Source organism: Rhinatrema bivittatum, chromosome 9 (assembly GCF_901001135.1).
Source record: "Rhinatrema bivittatum chromosome 9, aRhiBiv1.1, whole genome shotgun sequence".
In the NCBI taxonomy this organism is placed as follows: Eukaryota; Metazoa; Chordata; class Amphibia; order Gymnophiona; family Rhinatrematidae; genus Rhinatrema; species Rhinatrema bivittatum.
The window spans coordinates 207819823-207843038 of record NC_042623.1 but is presented as its reverse complement, the minus strand read 5'-3'; positions in this window follow the sequence as shown (position 1 = coordinate 207843038).

Below are 23216 nucleotides of genomic sequence, written 5' to 3'. Positions count from 1 at the left end.
GCACGCTGGCCATTTAAAATCAGCTAGTTAGTCTCTTTGACACAAGGAAATTTAAAAATAAATGTGCACAAAACTTATTAACCTGCTCTCGCATATACAGAAACAGCTTATGCTAGAGATGTGCATCGGATGCCCAATTGTTTCCGCTTTCCTGTTAGTGCGCGCTAGCTCCCATTAGTGCATGCTAACATAAACCCGTTAGCGTGCACTAACGGGAACTAGTGTGCTTTAACGGAAATTAGTGCACGCTAACTCCCGTTAGTGCGTGCTAAACCGAAAACCGTTTTTTCTAAAAATTCGGGGAAAATGCAATCAGTTATTGGTGTTATAGATACATGACAATTCAGGAAAGTTTGTACGAATTTCCTAATCGTCAAAAAACAAATGCACAGCCCTAGCTTATGCCACTTTTGAGTACTTTGAGTATCATCAGGAAATACTTGCATTCTAACATCTAAAAAGTGAACATCTTTATGACAGAAAAACAATTTCTGAATCCAGTCATGGTCATTCAAAACAAAAATGAACCAGCTACTTAGAACTTGTAGTCAGCTCATGTTTAGAGTTTTCAAGTAAAGCAGAAACATCTAAACTATCAAAAAATAATTGATTTCCCTGCAGATCTACCTCTCTTTTTCCTGGCAGATGGAAGATAATACACTTTAACTGTTGTGGGTATTGCCTCTGAGATTTTAAGAATATCTATAAAATACCTTTTAAATGTCTGGAATTCTGTTTTCATGGGAAGTGCCGAGATGGGAGGGTGAAGATCTGGGGAATCTCACTAGATACATCCATGCTGTTTCAATGGGCCAGTGTGGAAGATAAGAGCAGGCAACATTGGAGGGAGTTTGGAAGACTTCCTCCAGGAAGATTCAAATCCCCCTTCAGCTTTTGCATGGCAGACCATCTCTTGTTAAGCCAGTGACACTAGAGCAGTGGTTCTCAACCCTGTCCTGGGGACCCCCCCAGCCAGTCGGGTTTTCAGGATATCCACAATGAATATGCATGATAGTAAATGATAGTAAATGCATATTCATTGTGGATATCCTGAAAACCCGACTGGCTGGGGGGGTCCCCAGGACAGGGTTGAGAACCACTGCACTAGAGGATGTTGTTGCTACCCTGACCAAAGTGGAGGAAATATTGACTGGTTCTATATCACAGCTTCCTAAGCCTCCTCCAAGTTTCAAGAGAAAAATAAAGGCTGGATTCTCAGACTACTCAGTTAAGTATTCTTTCCTTTTCATAATGCTTTCGTTAAAGATAATTTATTTCTTAAAGGTAGAGTTGAAACCTTATTGATTGTTTCCAGATTCAATTTAAGGATGCTTAATTTTCCTAAAATGAGACTATTATCTTCATTTGAAACATTGAAGAAATTTCTGATCAAGACTTTGAAAAGGGCATCTCAGGAAATTCCCCCAGTGTCCAGGATATATTATTTACCTGGTTCTAAAGGAAGCAGTAAGAGTGAAGGAGAAATTGAGCTGCTCATTTCAGCAGACAGTCTAGATATATCTTCTCTTTTAGAATTGTCTCAGGAAGTGGTCATTGGAAGAGGGACATTAATTATGGTATTTGCCCTAGAAATGGATAGGGATTTTGTTTTGAGGTTATATTGGCAAAATAGATCTTCCTTGTTTCTAGGAAAGAGAGTTAATATCTTTTCTGACTTATCCTGTGTAACCCAAGAAACAAGGAAGTAAGCTGTGTTTTCTTTCTGAAAGGTGGAAAGAAGGCAAAACGATTACCGGCATGGTTAAAAGGGGAGGTGAAAGAAGCTATTTTAGCCAAAAGATCTTCATTCAAAAATTGGAAGAAGGATCCAACAGAAGAAAATAGGATAAAGCATAAACATTGGCAAGTTAAATGTAAGACATTGATAAGACAGGCTAAGAGAGAATTTGAAAAGAAGTTGGCTGTAGAGGCAAAAACTCACAGTAAAAACTTTTTTAAATATATCCGAAGCAGAAAGCCTGTGAGGGAGTCAGTTGGACCTTTAGATGATCGAGGGGTTAAAGGGGCACTTAGAGAAGATAAGGCCATCGCGGAAAGATTAAATGATTTCTTTGCTTCGGTGTTTACTGAAGAGGATGTTGGGGAGGTACCCGTAATGGAGAAGGTTTTCATGGGTAATGATTCAGATGGACTGAATCAAATCACGGTGAACCTAGAAGATGTGGTAGGCCTGATTGACAAACTGAAGAGTAGTAAATCACCTGGACCGGATGGTATACACCCCAGAGTTCTGAAGGAACTAAAAAATGAAATTTCAGACCTATTAGTAAAAATTTGTAACTTATCATTAAAATCATCCATTGTACCTGAAGACTGGAGGATAGCAAATGTAACCCCAATATTTAAAAAGGGCTCCAGGGGCGATCCGGGAAACTACAGACCGGTTAGCCTGACTTCAGTGCCAGGAAAAATAGTGGAAAGTGTTCTAAACATCAAAATCACAGAACATATAGAAAGACATGGTTTAATGGAACAAAGTCAGCATGGCTTTACCCAGGGCAAGTCTTGCCTCACAAATCTGCTTCACTTTTTTGAAGGAGTTAATAAACATGTGGATAAAGGTGAACCGGTAGATATAGTATACTTGGATTTTCAGAAGGCGTTTGACAAAGTTCCTCATGAGAGGCTTCTAGGAAAAGTAAAAGTCATGGGATAGGTGGCGATGTCCTTTCGTGGATTGCAAACTGGCTAAAAGACAGGAAACAGAGAGTAGGATTAAATGGGCAATTTTCTCAGTGGAAGGGAGTGGACAGTGGAGTGCCTCAGGGATCTGTATTGGGACCCTTACTGTTCAATATATTTATAAATGATCTGGAAAGAAATACGACGAGTGAGATAATCAAATTTGCAGATGACACAAAATTGTGCAGAGTAGTTAAATCACAAGCAGATTGTGATAAATTGCAGGAAGACCTTGTGAGACTGGAAAATTGGGCATCCAAATGGCAGATGAAATTTAATGTGGAAAAGTGCAAGGTGATGCATATAGGGAAAAATAACCCATGCTATAATTACACGATGTTGGGTTCCATATTAGGTGCTACAACCCAAGAAAGAGATCTAGGTGTCATAGTGGATAACACATTGAAATCGTCGGTTCAGTGTGCTGCGGCAGTCAAAAAAGCAAACAGAATGTTGGGAATTATTAGAAAAGGAATGATGAATAAAACGGAAAATGTCATAATGCCTCTGTATCGCTCCATGGTGAGACCGCACCTTGAATACTGTGTACAATTCTGGTCGCCGCATCTCAAAAAAGATATAATTGCGATGGAGAAGGTACAGAGAAGGGCTACCAAAATGATAAGGGGAATGGAACAACTCCCCTATGAGGAAAGACTAAAGAGATTAGGACTTTTCAGCTTGGAGAAGAGACGACTGAGGGGGGATATGATAGAGGTGTTTAAAATCATGAGAGGTCTAGAACGGGTAGATGTGAATCGGTTATTTACTCTTTCAGATAGTAGAAGGACTAGGGGACACTCCATGAAGTTAGCATGGGGCACATTTAAAACTAATCGGAGAAAGTTCTTTTTTACTCAACGCACAATTAAACTCTGGAATTTGTTGCCAGAGAATGTGGTTCGTGCAGGTAGTATAGCTGTGTTTAAAAAAGGATTGGATAAGTTCTTGGAGGAGAAGTCCATTACCTGCTATTAGGTTCACTTAGAGAATAGCCACTGCCATTAGCAATGGTTACATGGAATAGACTTAGTTTTTGGGTACTTGCCAGGTTCTTATGGCCTGGATTGGCCACTGTTGGAAACAGGATGCTGGGCTTGATGGACCCTTGGTCTGACCCAGTATGGCATTTTCTTATGTTCTTATGTTCTTATGTTCTTAAATGCTTAATTGAATTTCAAGTGAATACGTTTTCTATGATGTTGTACATTTAGAAAAGTTTATTTCTGATATAGCATCAAATTAATGTGAGTGGATGCATTTTGTTTAATTATATAATGGACTAAATGGAAATTTGCTCAGGTATATTTAACAATTAATTTCATAATATTTTGTTTACTTATATAATACACCATAGAATCCACCTTTAGGGGACTTGTATCACTGATTATTGGTGTATAACATTTTTCTTTCATTGAGTTTTCTTTTTTCCAACATTGTTGAATTTACTCTTATTGCATGATTGTTCTATTTAAAAAATATTTATATGAATTAAAAAGATTTATTTTGAACATCTCCACAGCTGAAATAGTTGAACTGTTTGGAAAATTAAAAAACCTAAACCTTCATTTCTAGCAGTATTTTCTTTTTTTTTTTGGTCAAATTACTTTTTATTTTGGAGACAGGCAACAAGAACAATATCAAATGCTGCCATAAAAAATGTATCAGTGCATACAATTGTTACGTGATGGGCGGTTTGGGTGTGCCCATGGGCCTCAGCCTGGACCCAGACCTTCCGGGCCGAGCCAAGGGTTGACGGTGGCTCCGCATGGCTGACGGTCTTACCCTCTTCCAGGCCGGCAAACTCCCAAGGCCAACATCCGAGGATGTTGGAAGGTGAATGGTCCTCCGACCATTCCGAGCCCTTTCGGACCTGCTGCGAGCAGCATGGAGCAGCAGGCCTGGCCTGAGGTTAAGGGCAGATGAAGACCTTGACACGAAGACAAGACTATGGAGATTGATGCAACGGCACGGAGACTTGGGTTGATGCGGCAGCATCACATGACACGAAGACTTGGGTTGAAGACATGACACCAGGACTATTGAAGACGTGACACCAAGGCTGATGTGAAGACATCACGGACCAGTGGTCGATGCGACGGCATCCCGGACCAGGGTCGATGCAACGACATCAGAGACATGACGCTGAAGTGCAGACATAACGAGGAACTTGGAATCCAGACAAGACAAGAAGTAGGGAAGGCGGACATTGGCACTGTCTCTCAGGGCGCCCTACTCAGGCCACCTGCGGGACTGAGTCGTGGACCACCCTGTCCCACTGCGCGCCCTACACAGCCCTTGCAGGCTGGTCACGGACCACGAGGAGAACGGGTCAGCACAGGAAAGATCCAGGACATGACGGCTCGAGAGCGCAGGACACCAGTCCACCTGCAGGCCACTCCAACCCGGGAAAGACGTCATCCGAGGGAGTCCAGCCCACAGGACCACAAGGCTCAGGATCGTAGAAGACGAGATGCAGGAACGAACATCCAGGAAGGGCAAGAACACCAGGACGTAGAAGATCATCAAGACACCAGGACACCTGGACGAGGACCTCAGGCTATGAAGACATGACGTGGCATGACGAGAAGACAAGACGAGATGAGGAGCTCCACGAAGACACTAGAAGACCTGACGGAGCTCTGGCAGGCAGGAGCCTCCAGAGTAAAGTAACTCCGATGCAAGGCCAAGAACAGACTGACAGAGCAGCCCTTTATAGGGCTGAAGCAGGAAGTCCAATGAAAGGTGGGGCCAGCACACTTCCTGTGCCTGGCCCTTTAAATTCTGCAGAGAGGCGCGCGCTGGCACCTAAGGAGAGAGCAGGAGCTGTGCAGGACCGCGGACAGCGGCCTGCACCGACGTAATCACATACAGACGCCTAAGGAGCAGGCCCTGCCATCGGCAGCGGCTCCAGCCACTGCGGGGAGCCCCAGGGGCGGCTCCAGCCACCGGGCCAGCCCGGGGATGTGGTCTTAGCGCCGTGAAGATGGGAGCAGTGTCGGGGGCGGTCCCGGCCCCGCAGGAGAGGAAACAAGGCCGCGGCTCCGACCGCGGAGCACAGGAGACTCCAGGGCGGCCTCCGGGCCGCGTGGGCAGCAGCGACCTCGGCTCCAGCCGCGCAGAAGGCCCGACAGTGGCGTCCTGCCACGTTGGGTGAAGATGCAGCATGGGGTGAGTGTGCCTGCTCGCGGGGAAACCCGCAGGCAGTGCAGTCATAACAACAATTTCAGACCACAGAAACATCAGAACATGAAATTACTTGATGCATCCCTCCTTTCCCTGAAGTAAGCACAAACTTGCAAGCTCACTACCCATTCAACCCATTCAAGCCCATTCACACCCCGGCAGCCACTCCCCACCCCTCCCACTCACCCCACAGTTTTAGCATGCAAGACCTGTTTGTCTTTAATCAAAGAAACATGAAAATCCTGGAACTTCCCACCATCTTTTCCAGAGTCAACAAGTGTTAAGCATGGGCCTGTAGGTTTTACTCTTGAAGCACATACTTATCCCTGAATTCCTTCATTTACAAAGAAAGCTTCTTAATATGACCTCCAAATGATTTCTCTGTCCACATTATAGCCTCCCAAATCAAAGTCACTTTGACAGACTTATCAAGAACTGACCTGAAACTCTCCAGTTTGGAATGAGATAACGTTGTACTACTGTCCCCTCTTTCCTTAGATCTCCTTGAGCCAAGCTCACTCTCAGGATTTGCACCAGATAAACCCATCAGAAACCCATGGAACTTATAAGCAACCTGGAACCAAACCTGGAGACAATCTCAGCTACTCAGAAACTATAGAATTTTCTCTCAAAATGGCATTCATTGGCATCTTCTCTGAGTCTGCTTCCACTATAGCTGAGGCACTGGATGATGATATCAGATCTGCTGGGTATCAGGTGGTTCATGAGATCTGGGGCTCAACAATACCTCTTCAGGAGTCAACAATAATGAAATCTGCAGATCCTTCAATGACACTTCCAGGGAAGATGGAAGCGGTGTTCAAGTCACAAATGAGTCTGACAGAAGACAAGACCGGGAGCTGCTTAGGGAAATCCCGAGATTGTCCCTTCCTCTTCCTCACTATAATAGGCAAAAATAAGGTAAAATAGAAACCTAAAAAGGTAATTTGGTCACCAAATTGTCAGATCTTTGAGCACAACAGTTTGTCTAGTCTGCCATCTTGAACTTCCCTCCAGGGTCAACATTTTAAATTTGGCCTGCTCTTTGATCAGTAACCAATATACTAATCTCTGTAACATAGGAGTTACCCTCACCCAACAGGCTGTGCACTGCAGCACCCAAGCTGCAATGTTATGGACTAGCTGTAGCCTATGGATGATCCTGCCAGATAGGCCTACCTATAGGCTATTACAGCGGTCCAACTGCAAGATTACAAACACATGTATAACCAATTTAAAAGTATGTAAATCCAGAAATGGCCTTAATGTACTATCGAGTTACAATTTCAAAAAGGCATTCCATACAGCATATAACATCTGGGAGTCTAAGATGAACAATGAATCTACTTAGGTTCCTAAATCATTAACTACCGACTTTATCAGCACTATTTTCCCCTCCATACAAACCTTACTACTAAAAGCCTTGAGTCAAGGCATCCTAGTTTCACAAATTCAGTATTTTGTCCATTACAGATCAAACCATTCCCCATCAACCAACCTGAAATCACTTGCAGACTTTCTTTCAAATCCACCTAAATATAATAAGCCATCCCAGAGGCTGAATCACCTATCTTAAAAGATGCATAAAATATTAAATAAAAGTAGCAAGAAAGTAGATCTATGGGGGATACCACCCTGGGGATTCACAAAGTTGAATGAGCTTCTCCAACTCAACACTGTTACCTCTGATCCAATCGCTCTACATTTTTCAACCAAAATGGCTTGCTTAACTATACCAAAAAATTTAAACAAAACTTAAAAACATGGTTATTCAAAAAAGCCTACTATTAATGAACTGAGTCCTCTTCTATTCATCCTAGTTTATTTCCACAGACACTCATATTTTTGACTTTTATTTTCTTATACAAAGTTCTACATGGTATTAGATTATTTCAGTTATTATGTTACATTGTAAAGCGCTATGCTGAATTAATGTTTGAATGTAAACCGAGGTGATGTTACCTACGTACCCCGGTATATAAAAATCTGTAAAATAAATAAATACATAAATAAATAAAAGCACAGAAAGGGACCAAAAAGGCATTAAGGCCCTGTTACTCCTTATCCGAATATCATCTGATAATATTAACACTGTCTCTGGGCTCACACTTTTCTCATTGGTAGCTCAAAGTGAGTTACATTTAGATACAGTAGATATTTCCCTATCCCAAGAGGGTTCACAATTAGGGAGGATATGTACCCATATACATGTGTATATGGGTACATACAATTTTAGCATAATATAAAATAAGTGAATATTAGCTACATATTGGGAGGTGAATTTTAAAGGCCCGGTGTGTGCATTAATTAGGGGAAGTGCAAACAAGACAAGCTCGCATGTGACAAGCACATTTTAAAAGCCACCAAAATACACACATATCTTCCACAGTGTGTACATCTTGAAAGTTTTCAAAAAGGAGTGTTGGCATTAGAGATGTGAATCGGAATCGGAATTGTTTCGGTTCCAGTTCTGATTCAAATCTTACAATTTTTATAGTCCGGCACGATTGGTTTTTTGTTTATCGGCTGCGCCCGAGCCATAAACAAAAAACCCACCCCAACCCTTTAAAAATGACCCCTTTGCATCTTTAAAATGGCCGGCACCATTTTTAAAGATGGCGCCAGCCATCCAGTGTTCCTACCATGTAACAGGGGCCGGCCAATGGCATGGATACCCTGTCACATGGTAAGGGCAAAGGGCCATCGGCGCCATTTTTATTAGCGCAGCCAATGGCCTGAGAGCGGGAGATCGCTCCCCGCGCCCCCACTGGACCACCAGGTAATTTTAAAATGATTTTGGGGGGGTTCGGGAGGGTGGGGGAAGCAAAGGGGTCATTTTTAAAGGGTCGGTGGAGGTTTTTTTTATCGGGCCATCGGCGCCATTTTTATTAGTGGCAGCCAAAATGGCACCATTGGCCCGAGAGCAGGAGATCGGACCTGGGGCTTCCACTGGACCACCAGGTACTCATAAAAAGTTTTGGGGGGGTTCGGGAGGGTGGGGGAAGGTAAGGGTTTAGTTTTAAAGAGTTAGGGTGGGTTTAGGGGTTGTTTTGGTGTGCCGGTTTTCCCACCCTCCCCCCAAATAACTCCCCTTAGTGGACACTAACCCATTAACAATTTTTCACAATAAATCGGGGGAATTTCTATTGTATCGCGCACTCTAACGATTTTTGACGATTTAAAAAATATCGGACGATTTTTTTAAATGGTCAAAAAACAATTCACATCCCTAGTTGGCATGGTCTGAGTGGGTCATGGACATTCTGGGGCATGAATTTGAGATATGCATGTTAAATACTTACACAACCCAGTGCACGCTGAGGTTCCCTGCTGTGTAACTTTACTTCTGCTATGGGTGACATGTAAGTTAAAATTTAAAGAAAACTAGGCAGATCTGTGGGGTTTTAAGGGTCAGGGGTAACTGAGAGAAGTGAAGGCAAAATAAACTAGGAGGTTTGTAGGACCTATCTTTTAATTGGGTGAACTTGGGACAAACTGGTGAAATTGGGAATAGTGTCGGCACATGCCCTTTTTTAAATCCCCTGATTTATGCAGCAGGATTTGCGCACACCCAATTAAAATTGGGAGCATGTGTGCGCATGGCCAGGTTATTTTACTACATGAATGAATATACACATGTATATTATAAAATGGCCACGTCCATGGGTGCGGAACGACACATGCGTGCAAATGTGCACACGCATGTCATTTTGAACATTACCATCTATGTTCACTTATATAGGCCTAAGCACGAATTCATATGATGCACTAAAACCACGTATTTCAATGCATTGAACTGCGTACTTTACCCATCTATTTTAAATATATATGCACATATAAGTTCTGCACAAAAGTAAACAAGGACTTACTTGCATAAGTCCCAATTTGCATGTAGAACTTAGCCAATTTTATAACATTTCACATCAAGGAAATTACCAGTTTTCCTCGTTAGTCCACCAGTTCAACCAGTGCTTCCTCAGGCTATCGAGACTCTCCTAGTTATTCAGCCTGAACTCTCCCATTTACCCAGACCTGGCCAGAAAATTAGCAGGTGTAAACATACGCAAATAAGTTGGAAAAATAACACACGCACATGTCTTTTAAAATATGTGCGCATGTGTTGGCCTGACCCCGGACTGCCCCTTTTTTACACGCACATATTCATGAATGAAAGTGAATAGATGGGCATATTTGTGGCTTTTATAAAGTATGGAACATGCATAGTGGTTATTTACATATGTATATGCTGATTTTTGCGCAGATAACACTTTTTAAATTTGCCTTGAGACAAGGGATGGTTGGTGAAGCCATTTGCCCAAGGTCATAAGGAGAATCAACACACCAGCATTTGAACCCTGGTTCTCTAGCTCAGATTTTGCTGCTTTAACCAATAGCCACTAGCCTAAGCCTCCACTCCATGTGATAGTTGATGAAACAGAGCTGTATGTAAAATACTGATAGATTTTTCCCCCATTTAATTATGAAGGAAGACTTAGGGTACTACCATTTTTAATTTATCTGAACACATCTTTCACTTAGGTAGTAATGATGTAACCTAGAGGCTAAAAGTAGGCAATATATTCCCAGAAGCAACTTCCAGCTTTTTAGTAGACTCTGTAACTACCAGTTGTATTGGGTGCTTTGGAGATGATTCAGATTCTTTTATAGTTTTGAGTTGCTCAGAATCTGGTCAATTTTAAAAGGTTTGCATGTGCCCAAACTAGGTGATCCGTGCGTGTCTCGGATGCGTGCATGGCGAGCGCATTATCAAAGGCCCGCAACCACACGCATATCTCCCATTACATGCACAAACATTTTTTTTGGGGGGGGGGGGGGGGGGGGAAGGGGCAGGGCAGCATGGGCGGAATGGGTCTGAGGTATGATTTCTGCATGCATCTATGTGTACAAGTGCATGCCTGGGTCCCCTACCACATAACTTTACTTCTGCTATGAATGGCAAGTAAGTAATAAAATAAAAATATATAGGATGCTTAGGCCTGGATTTATCAAAATGCAGTAAGTACCGCATGTGATAGCAAAAGGGGTGTGTTTTATGCTAATATAGGATTTATTGCAATGAGCAGTGCCAGACCTGTTGTATTTCCTGCATTCAACAAGAGAGAGAGAGAGAGAGAGAGAGAGAGAGAGAGAGAGAGAAAGACTGGCCATAATATCACAGCCCATAGGCAGGTATTTGTATCCCTAGGGTAGGCCCACCTATTAACTCGAGGTGGGGATTAGGTAAGTGTGTAGGGGGTTAGGGGCCACTTTGACATGCTACGTGACACCTACGAACAGAACAGTGGTCTCTTGTGAAGATTTGCTGGCCTTCGGAGTGAGGAAACTCACTCCAAGATGAGATTTGGGCAAGGTTCTCTCAACCTAGCTTGATGTTAGTCCATCAAGCTAGGTTGAGAGAACCTTGCCCAAATCTCATCTTGGAGTGAGTTTCCTCACTCCGAAGGCCAGCAAATCTTCACAAGAGACCACTGTTCTGTTCGTAGGTGTCACGTAGCATGTCAAAGTGGCCCCTAACCCCCTACACACTTACCTAATCCCCACCTCGAGTTACTAGGTGGGCCTACCCTAGGGCTACAAATACCTGCCTATGGGCTATGACATTATGGCCAGTCTCTCTCTCTCTCTCTCTCTCTCTCTCTCTCTCTCTCTCTCTCTCTCTCTCTCTCTCTCTCTCTCTCTCTCTCCCCTTACAGGACAAATGGCAATGAAACCTCACCACTAACACATCTGAAAGAGGTGTTGTTAAAATCAGCATCATGGCTGTGCAATAGCTCTTTGCAGGCAGGCTAACCCAGCCCACTCTCTGCCCCTAACTCCTCCTATTTTTGGAATTTGCATCACACGATATGGTGCGATCGCATGCGGTAAACACGTTTTCACATGCATTAAAGGCCTATCGCATGCGAAAACGGGGCTTTTCGCATGCGAAAATGCCTTACCGCATTTTGATAAATGACCCCCTTAGTGAGGTTTAGGGGGTCTGGCCTAACAGGGTAAAAGGTAGGCAAAGTAACAGGGGAGGTTAGGAAGGCTGATTGGTTAACAGGGCAAACTGGGAACATAGGCTCTAGTGTCATCATGTGTCTAGTAAAATCCCTCCCAACTGTGCGAGCAAGGTGGTATTTGCGTGCACATGCAGGTGTCATTATGAAGTCATGCACACGTACACATGAATAGCTGATTTTAAAACATAAGCGCGTTTATGTGCATATACGGCTACGCATGTTGGGGTAGATTTTCAGACAAGCGCGAACAGCCTACTTTTGTTTGCGCTCCAGGCGCAAACAAAAGTACGCTGGATTTTAGTAGATACGCGCGTAGTCGCGCGTATCGGCTAAAATCCTGGATCGGCGCACGCAAGGCTATCGATTTTGTATAGCCTGCGCGCGCCGAGCCGCGCTGCCTCCCCCCGTTCCCTCCAAGGCCGCTCCGAAATCGGAGCGGCCTTAGAGGGAACTTTCCTTTGCCCTCCCCTCACCTTCCCCTCCCTTCCCCTACCTAACCCACCCGCCCGGCCCTGTCTACACCCCCCCCTTACCTTTGTCGGGGGATTTACGCCTCCCGGAGGGAGACGTAAATCCCCGCGCGCCAGCGGGCCTGCTGCGCGCCGGGCCGCGACCTGGGGGCGGGTACGGAGGGCACGGCCACGCCCCCGGGCCGTAGCCACGCCCCGTACCCGCCCCCAAAACGCTGCCGACACGCCCCCGGAACGCCGCGACGACCGGGCCCGCCCCCCGACACGCCCCCGACACGCCCCCCTCCGAGAACCCCGGGACTTACGCGAGTCCCGGGGCTCTGCGCGCGCCGGGAGGCCTATGTAAAATAGGCTTCCCGGCGCGCAGGGCCCTGCTCGCCTAAATCCGCCCGGTTTTGGGCGGATTTAGGCGAGCAGGGCTCTGAAAATCTACCCCGTTATGTTTTAAAATCGCCGTGTCCATGTGTGTGCGCCCACAGCTCTTAAAATCTACCTCTGTGCATGTATTCTATTTCCTTTCCAAAGCCTTTGGACTTGGGAAGTTTATGTAATTTCCTACTGTCCAAGTACCCAGTATGAATTTTAAATAGGCCTATGAAGTAGAGGCAAAATTATTTACCCAACATAGATGCCAGCTCTATGGGTGCAGTGGGTGCTTGAGCACCCCCAGTGTTGAGGAAACTTTATGGTGACCAGGGAGGGGTAATTTGAGTTGAGTTTAGCACCTACAATTGCTTTGAAAAATTGCCTCCTATGTAACCCAATGAACCAAGTTAAAAAATATTTTCTTTATAGCAGCAAATATCATCTAATATTTTACTGCTTTCTGGTACAAATGTCATACAAAACCAAAAAATATGGTTTGAATGTGATCAACTAACAAGAATGATGGCTTTTTAGTTTTGATCCATTTTATTATTGTTATTGTCTTTCATTTATCAGTGAACTAAATAATTACGAAGAAAGGCATCCATACAGCTGTCAGCTTATATTTAACACATGCCACAGTTCTTACCATAGTCATAATGTCTATTTAAAAGTAACTGTTCAGATAGTTTTTATTTAGATCAAGGAAAGATATCTAGATGGATGCCTTAGTGGTAGGGTTGCTGACCGGCTCCAGATTTTCAGGTCAGGCTGATCTAGTCCTGATTTAACCCCACTGCATGCAAGAACTTGTAGTCTTATTTTTCTGAGGGAATGCGGTAAATAAATTAGAACCACAAGCCCATGCATGCAATGGGGTAAAACCAGGACCGGAGCAACCTTTCCTGAAAAAAAATAGAGCCAGTCAGTAAGGGGTAGATTTTCAGAGCCCTGCTCGCCTAAATCCGCCCAAAACCGGGCGGATTTAGGCGAGCAGGGCCCTGCGCGCCGGGAAGCCTATTTTACATAGGCCTCCCGGCGCGCGCAGAGCCCCGGGACTCGCGTAAGTCCCGGGGTTCTCGGAGGGGGGCGTGTCGGGGGCGTGTCGGGGGGCGGGGCCGGTCGTCGCGGCGTTCCGGGGGCGTGTCGGCAGCGTTTTGGGGGCGGGTACGGGGCGTGGCTACGGCCCGGGGGCGTGGCCGCGCCCTCCGTACCCGCCCCCAGGTCGCGGCCCGGCGCGCAGCAGGCCCGCTGGCGCGCGGGGATTTACGTCTCCCTCCGGGAGGCGTAAATCCCCCGACAAAGGTAAGGGGGGGGTGTAGACAGGGCCGGGCGGGTGGGTTAGGTAGGGGAAGGGAGGGGAAGGTGAGGGGAGGGCAAAGGAAAGTTCCCTCCAAGGCCGCTCCGATTTCGGAGCGGCCTTGGAGGGAACGGGGGGAGGCAGCGCGGCTCGGCGCGCGCAGGCTATACAAAATCGATAGCCTTGCGCGCGCCGATCCAGGATTTTAGTAGATACGCGCGGCTCCGCGCGTATCTACTAAAATCCAGCGTACTTTTGCTTGAGTCTGATGCGCAAGCAAAAGTAGGCTGATCGCGCTTCTTTTAAAATCTACCCCTAAGCTTCCTTATTAGAGTAAAAATCCTTACAACAGTGTTGCAGTGCTTTTGAATCTGCTGCCTCAAAATCACAACAGGTTGGATCTAAACTAGAGAAAATGTTGGAAAATCTACACTAAATAAAAAAAAAAGGTCATAGCAATATACACATTGTACTTTATCAAGGATATGATCTTAAACCCAAAGGCATATTTTAAGTAGCAGGTGCTTCTCCTTGTATTAACATAATTATTTTTTATATTAATTGATATAAGACTTACATTGACATTTTTATCAATTTCATTTGATTGGAGAAAAAGATCACAAGATAAAAACTCAACCGTAAATATTGTGTTTTATTAAGTCATACATCCCAGTAGTAAAAACTTCTTATAGTCACATAAGTTGGAACATTATTTGCCCTTCATAAATAGGCATAAATGAGACCACCACCAGGTCATGCAGTAAACTTATTGCCGATTTTAACCCAACATTGATCAAACAGATTGGCTAACTTGGGGTTAACTTGCCTATAATGCTCCTGTCATTGGCTAATGCCCTTGGCTGGATAAAATCTGAGCAAGTTTAACATATATATAAAATGGAACAAATCAAGGCAATTCGGATTTTTAAATGTATGTTCTGTGCTCATTTACTATGGACCAGGGTCACACATTTTCTTTTGGCATATGGTTTTACATGATTTTAAGCCAACAGTGAAATATTATTACTAGCATATGTCCATGTATTTGAAATGAAAGTTCCTAAAATATTTTGTTTCTATATAAGCAAACATTAAAAACCTGTACTGAATGATTTGTAACAATAATCTTAATGCTTTATAAAGCATATTTCATGCACACTGGATCCTGGTATAGTTGAAATAGAAACAGGCACTCATCCAGTCTGAAGCAGATGAAGTGAGGCACCTGGGTCACTGAAAAATTTCATTTACTGAGAATGAATTAGTCTCAAATATAATATAGATATATAATATCTATATGTATATCTATCTATAGATTTAAGATGCTTCTAGCATTTTAGGTAGAATTACTATTTGTTTGTTAGTTACAGCTCTGTTTAGTGTTTTAGCACCCTGGGACTTAAAATTAAGAAGGTAAGCTTTACAATGTATGCTTTGGTGTAATGTCTGAAATGACTTATCTGCAGACTTTTCAAAGGAACCATACATGCAGACTTTCCCTTTGAACTTTGCTCTGAGTACAAGGTATCCATGGACTTTGCATCTGCTTTACGTGCAAGTAGATTTTTAATGGAAAATAATGTGCATAAGATTTGAAAATACAAGATACAGGTGTTATTTTCAAATTCAACCCAAAACACACTGGGGAATGGCTCCCTCAGCTGCGATCAAACGTGTGTGTATTGTGGAATCCCACACATATGTTTAGTAAGTTCGAGGGAGGGCAATTATCACAGAGCTAATTTACACAGCTAAATTGCTGTTTACTGATGTCAATAGCTTTTTGACATTGGCCATAATCATGAAATAGGTTCAAACCACTGACTTAGTAACATTTTGTGAACTTCCAATTCAAACTCATAAATTCCATGGAAATGATATAAGCTGGGAGAAGGGGGGAGGGGGTTTAGAAAACTTCACTTACTTCCTGAGAAACTTCTCAATAAGTTATTTAAGATCAGAAATGGCCAATATTTACTCTTTATGATTCACATATAATTTTATGATCATGTTGATACTGGGCAAGTAAAGTCTGGCACTGATTAAACAACCCTGTTGATGGTTTTCTGTAGCAAAGGTCTCAAATTCTGAATGGTTTCTAATAATGTAAGCATACCTCACCGTAGGAAAATATGATTTGTTATGGGCAACCTTTGGAAACTATTGCATCCAAGATTTCTGCTGTACTCTGTGAAAAATAGACAATGGAAATCTACTATGTCATGTGAAAGTCTACCTCCCAAATGACCGTACACAGAGTACATTTAAATACTTTTAAATCAGTCTCATCTATTGCTGTACAATAACTAATGTTATAGCAGCGTTTGCAAGTTCTTTTGTATATTTACGTTACTGGCTGGAGCGATTTTGCAATGATGGAGGAATAAAAAATGAATGGAAATGTTTTCTCCATGCCTTTAATTTAAAAAAGGCCCAGTTCTTTATGTACTTTACATGCTAAGTACATGATATGTTTGAACAGATTATAACATGGAAAAATGATCTAATTCAACTATTTTGTCTCTCTCTATGCATCAGATTTAGCTATAAATGATTCATAATCAATTTATAAATATTATGAAACTTTAATGTATATATATATATATATTTTTTTTTTTTTTTTACTAAGATATGGTTGAAAACTTTGCAAAAACATTGTTATAACCCATCACACTATTTAAAATGTTGCTATTAGTACAGCAAATACAATAATTATTAGCATAAACTAAGGAAAGTTATTAGCAAATATGTAACAAGTACTAATTACTCTTTATGTACTCTATTCAGATCCTGATTCATCAAGGTCTTTTCCCATAGATGCAGAATGGGAGAATAGCTTTAAGGAATTATTCCCTATGACTGTAACAGGTATGATATTTTCTTCTTTTGTGATGGGAAAAAGTATGGTCAATCGACAAGGAGGCCTTTTTCCTAAGACTCACTGTAAGAAAGAGTTAGTCATTATTTTCTTATGGATGAGCTCACCTAGCTGTACAAATTGCCTTATAATCATAATACCATTATTCTTTCTTCGTCCATCTATGAGGAAGTGGTCATGCATATTGCTACAGTAGCCAAACTTTTCACTCCAGTGGTATTGGTTGCATGTCACTAAAAGATTATAATTGCAAAGCCTTTTGTGATCCAGTTTGGACAAAAAAACAAGTGTAATTTACTATCATTGCTATTATACTTGCATGATTAATTCCATAGATCAGATGGTTTTCAACCCAGTGCTTGAGTACCCCCTAGCCAGTCTGGTTTTCAGGATAGCCACAATGAATAGGCATGAGTAGATTTGCATGTACTGCCTCCATTGTATGGAAATCCATCTTGGGCATATTCATTATTGATATTCCTGAAAACCTGACTCACTAGAGTATTTGAGGGGTATTTGAGGACAGGTAAAAGATTATTTGCAAAGCATTCCATAGAATAATATGTGTTACAAGTGATTATAAATGATTTACTAACATCTTACTATCTTTAGAAATGGATTATAATCATCTTATATCCTTTTGTAGGAGACCCACCTCTTACTTTTTGGAGGTGGTGGGGGAGAGGCGGGGCAGCCAGTTTCTTCCTCTCCTTGGGGCTTCCGGCTCTATTAGAACCGGTCTCTATTAGGCTACTGCACCATAAGCCTTCATTTGTAACTACTCTGGGTTTTTGCTAACAGCAAATGGCTCTAAAAGTGAGAGGATAGTTCAGTTTCCAGTCCTTGACCTCTTGGCTGAGAGTACTTATTGTGATGGTCATTTTAAAGATATGGACAACTGTCTATTATGAATCTGTTTGGGACCACTACCTACTTTTGAATAATTCAATGCTATAAAACTCGGAGTGAGCTGGATGGTATGGTTTCTCTGCAAATACATACACAATATTTATTCAAGCATATTTCCTTTTATCACTTAACATGGACATCTGGGATCTCCCTCCTCCCTCCAACTCCCCCGACACTAAGTACAAAAATCACGCAGAGCACAACAGAATGGAATTAACAAAGCCACAGTTTATTGACAAACAACCCAAAACATTTAGATACTCAAATCATCAATTTCATAGCGCAATGCTTCACAACTCACCTGCAACTCTGTAGCCCCCTCACCACCCATATGGAAAAGCCCCCCCCCTTCAACAAACAAAACATCTATAACTAACCAGCCAACTGCCTAATGGTTAAGATCTCGGATTACTCCTCTGCAATGAAACACAACAGTAACCCACAATCCAAAAGAGGGAGGAAGGGTGGGAAGATCAAGAAATTCCCGAAGCAGATGAAGAAAAAAAAACCAGGGGTGCAGGCAATATAGGGTCACAGCGCTTCTAAGGGGGCCATATGGGGAATGGACTAACCCGGCATGATTCAAAATCCCCACGAGGCAAGAGGAGGGAGGGGAGAAACCCCTCACCAACTGCTTCTGTCCTAAGGCCAGCTCCCCCTTCCTAACAGAAAAAAATAAAATGGGGGGGGGGTCACCTGGTAAGGGGATGACCCTAGGCCATGTTGCTAATGGCTAACAAGGACTTTATATGGCAAACTGTTCCTCCTATACTGTCTTAGTAAATTGCTTATATACATACATGTAGGTGTTATCTTTGAATCTACCTGCCACTAATTATTGCTAATGGAAGAAATAGTAAATGAGTGAAAATGACTTGCTTAAAAGAATACCTGAATTATGAATGGTCGACCTTGGCAAGTAAAAGTTATTGACATATCTTCTGCCCACTTTTCATTATTGCTGTAGAATAATGTTTTCAGATTTCATTGTCTTTTTGATAGGCTAGAATATTTTTTAAACATCACAGAAGCTGATTCAAACAATTTAATGAGTTATATGCAGCTATGCATTTCAGCTTTATTTGATGGATAAGGTCAAATCAGTCAATTCAATAGTCTAATTTGGCTTTTTTCAGCAAATACAGCTGAAATGTGTGTCTATATATTGAGCATACAAATGGTTTGATTGGTGCTACAAGTTTGTTTTTTACCATAATAGTAGAGGACAAGCATGCATTTAGATAATTTAGCAAGAAATTAAATAAGACAGGGTGTTTGTTAATAAAATAATTATTCTGTGAACATTACAGGCATCACACAAAGTTGTAACTTCATTATAATTGTGTCATTACATTTATAAAATGGTTTTCCCCTCTAAATATATTATCTTGCTGTGGTACTCATCCATACTGTAATATTTACAAGTTATAATATTAACTAGTCAATCAAATTGCAATTTTTATGTAAGCCCTTTCATTTGTAAACATGAGCTACTTTCAATTAATATGGCTCACTTTCTAGTTGAAACATTAGCAATTAAATTTAAAAAATAAATATAGAAATATTTATTAAGGACTAGCAAAATGTATCTTTAGTCATCTTTACTGATAAATTCTTCTCCATGTTAGAGCTATATAATAATCTGGACCATTTGAAGATACAGATTCATGGCTTAAAACTCAATCTATATAGTCCACTGCTGTCCAGTTTTAAATTCCTGTTATGTGTGGTTGCACATTTTTTCAAAGTTTGATCACAGTACAGGGTGATTGGAATAGTGGTGACTATCCATATAAAATTAAACAATATGCAAATATTTTGGATGAATTTGAAATAATCAATGAAAATGTATGCTTTGTGGTTTTCTTCCTAAAATGAGCAAGTATTTATTTTTTTCAGTCTTTTTTAAATGAGAAATAAAGTCTTCTAAGTTTCTATTAAACTTAATTGACTATATACTGATGATTTTATAATAAAGAATAAGGGATTTCTTTTAATACCCTTCAAGAAAATTATTTATAAGAGCTCTTATAGACATACTTATCTACATAAATAATGTTGGCAAGGTCAAAAGTTATTTCCAACTAATTAATCTACTTTGCTCACTCCAACACATATACATATAACCATATATATTTTAATGTAAGTTATTTTGGAAAAAATAAAAATTATAGGTGTGTGGTTGTTCCAACATTGTTGAAATTTAAGGACTAAGAATACAAAATTAATAAATCCTACATTTAAAAAATTTAGCAAGGACATGACTACACTAAGGAATAAAACAGATGTAAATCTGCAAATATCAGGAGGACCTTTATTTTTATTCTAAGAAAAGATGTTTATATGTACTTTATATAATAATAAACAGTAATTTATGGTATTTCTATGATATGAAATGATTATTATAAAACATATTCATACTACATTTTGACATGCAAAAGGAAAACAAGTTAATGAAAGTATTGATTTGGAATTTCAGTTGTAATAAATCCCTTTCACTATTTTCCTGAAAGCTTACAAAATGCCACAGTGTCAAGTTCAGTTCTATAAAAAAAAAAAACCCTAAAAAAAAAACCCCATTGTTGAAATAATAGTTGAAAAAATGATGCACAGAAAAATTTCATTAAAACACATTTGTGATATAGGGCCAGATTTGCTAACCATTTTTCCCCATAGACATACAATGGGAGAAAACCTTTAGTGAATAAGCCGCTTTGGTTAGATAAAAAGTGTACAATGCTTTGCTTATGGGTTCAGATAAGATCTCTTTAAGTTTACTACGGAGTGGCAATGTACATTATGAACATATTTACAAGGTGAAAGAAAGGACACAGGAAAGACTAAGGAAAAGTAAGTTTTTTTCTTTATCACTGTTTCAAGACCCGTTTCACTCAGCAGGTATCTCTCTAATGATTACAAGCTGGTGATTTTAAAAGCTGGAATGTGTTACAGAAAAAAAAAAGGAAATTGTAAAGTTCACACAATATAGTATTTGTAGTTAGCATATGATACTTTCTTAGTTTTTAGTGGAATTAAAATATAGAAAAATAAACCCTCTGCAAAAAGTATTAGAATTATTGTATAAATGCCCCCTCGTAAAATTGGACCTGATTCACTGAGCTTTGTTTTTCTCATAGACACAGAATGGGAAAAAGCCTTAGTAAATCAGTCCCATAGAGGAAAACAATCTTAAAGGTTAACTTGAACATATGCTAAAATTTCTATAGAAATATGACAGCAGAAAAAGGCCTATCTTGTAGATGATTGTCAATTAGGAATTGTAATTTCAATATTAGCTTCAATTGCTATTTCCCCCTTATGTTTCTTATTTGACTATCAGTTACTGATTGGTGTGATGATAATACAAATATGTAGATAATGATCTGCTACTTCAAAAAGTCAATGACAATAAAACCTAAATTAAAAAAGGAAAAACAAAAACACCGTCAATAACAAAGCTACTCTATAATCAACCACACAACAGCAAAAAAATAATTTCTACCTTACTAATGTTTACCTTCTATTGCTATTGAAAAAAACAGGTCATCTCTTTGGGTAACATTGCCACTTCTGACTTTTCCTCACATTTTTCAAAGCAGAGTAGGGAGAACAGAGGAAGAATATGTGAAATTGAAGAGCCAAAAAAGTTAAACAAGAAAACTGTTTTACCTTGTTGAAGAGTATAATACAAAATGATGAAAAGAGGTGAAATATTAATGTATTTAAAATGAAGTTAAAAGATTGCTGATTCTAGGTAAAGATCAATTGAATAATGGAAAATATGTATTTAACTATTTGGTACTTAGCAAATACACTGAATGATGAATAATCAAGTAGTATTTATGGGTAATGCACTCCTGATCAGAAAGTTCCTTTGTTTTTTTCTTTTTTTCTCTCAACTTCTCTGCCACTGTCCTCACTGTCCCAGGGATCATGCCTGGGAAGCTCAGGGGAGCCTCACTTACTCAAGTGCTTCAAAGAGCACCATCAGCACTGTTTGTTGGCTGGCAAAGATTACCACAGTAGTGGCAGCCATTTTCCCTCCTACCTCAAACCTTGGTATACCATTTCTGTGGTATGCCCAGGCCTGTCCATCTCTGACAGAGTGGGGATATGAGCCCATTTCTCCTGTTAATGCTACAGGACCAGGCACTTCTTAATGATGACTCCTTTCACATAGTCTTTTTACATTCTTAAAAACACAGGAGTTTAAAACTGTAGGACTGACCATTTAATCTTCAAGGACTCTAGCACAGGCGATCCGATCTTCCTGTTCATCCAAGCCATGTTGTCAAGCTTAGGGGGTCATTTATCAAAGTGCTATATGGTGTTTTTGCATGCAAAAAACACCTTTAATGCATGTGAAAACAGGGAGGATATTTTGGCCAAGTGAGCTGGGCTTACATGGCTTTAAGTACACCTTTTATTGTGGAGAGAGAGAGAGAGAGAGAGAGAGAGAGAGAGAGAGAGAGAGAGAGAGAGACTAGCCATAATGCTTTCATGCTAGATAGGTATCTCTTTGGAAGGCCCACTTAGTAACTTGAGGTGAGGTTCAGGTATTAGTGTAGGGGTTAGGGGCCACTTTGACATTCAAAGTGAGAAATACAAACAGAACAGTGTTCTCTTGTGAAGATTTGATGACCTTTGGAGTGAGGAAACTCACCCAAGATGAGATTTGTGCAATGTTCTCTCAACCTAGCTTGATGGACCCTCTACCTGGGTAACATCAAGCTAGGTTGAGAGAACATTGCACAAATAATAGGAGGAAAAAGACATCAGAACTGGAGCAACAATGTACAAGGCCTTAAAAAAACCTTCTATATACAATCATAGGTCACAAAACCTCCATTTTCTCTTTTTATTCTGCATATATACAATTTCATATTATGTCTAAATTTCTATTTACTCAATTTAATCTACTAATTTCCATTTTTATTGTGCTTAATCATACAAATCTTCATAAATTTTAGTTGACTCTATAGACAAATTACTTATGCTATTATTTTGTAGAGCAATGGAAAGGATGCCAAGATTTCATAGGAAACACCAACAAATGATATTAAACTCCAACGTGGCCAATGTTTCACATCAATACTGCATCATGGCTTTATAATTTGTTGGTTGCAATCTCAATAAACTCCACTGTTCAAAACATCAATTTTCTCGGTTGCAACATCTGCCTACTATCACTGACTTTATTCAGGAATGGTCCATACTGTAATGAGAGGGGTGAGAAAGAACTAAAATTGGAGGAGAACCCAGTCTGTTAATAAGGGGTTCAGTTGAACAATTTTGTCTGAGCTTAAGATTAAGGAGAACATGAGGGAAGAGTAGAAAATGATTTTAAAGATCTCGTTTTGTTTTGCCATTTAGTTTTG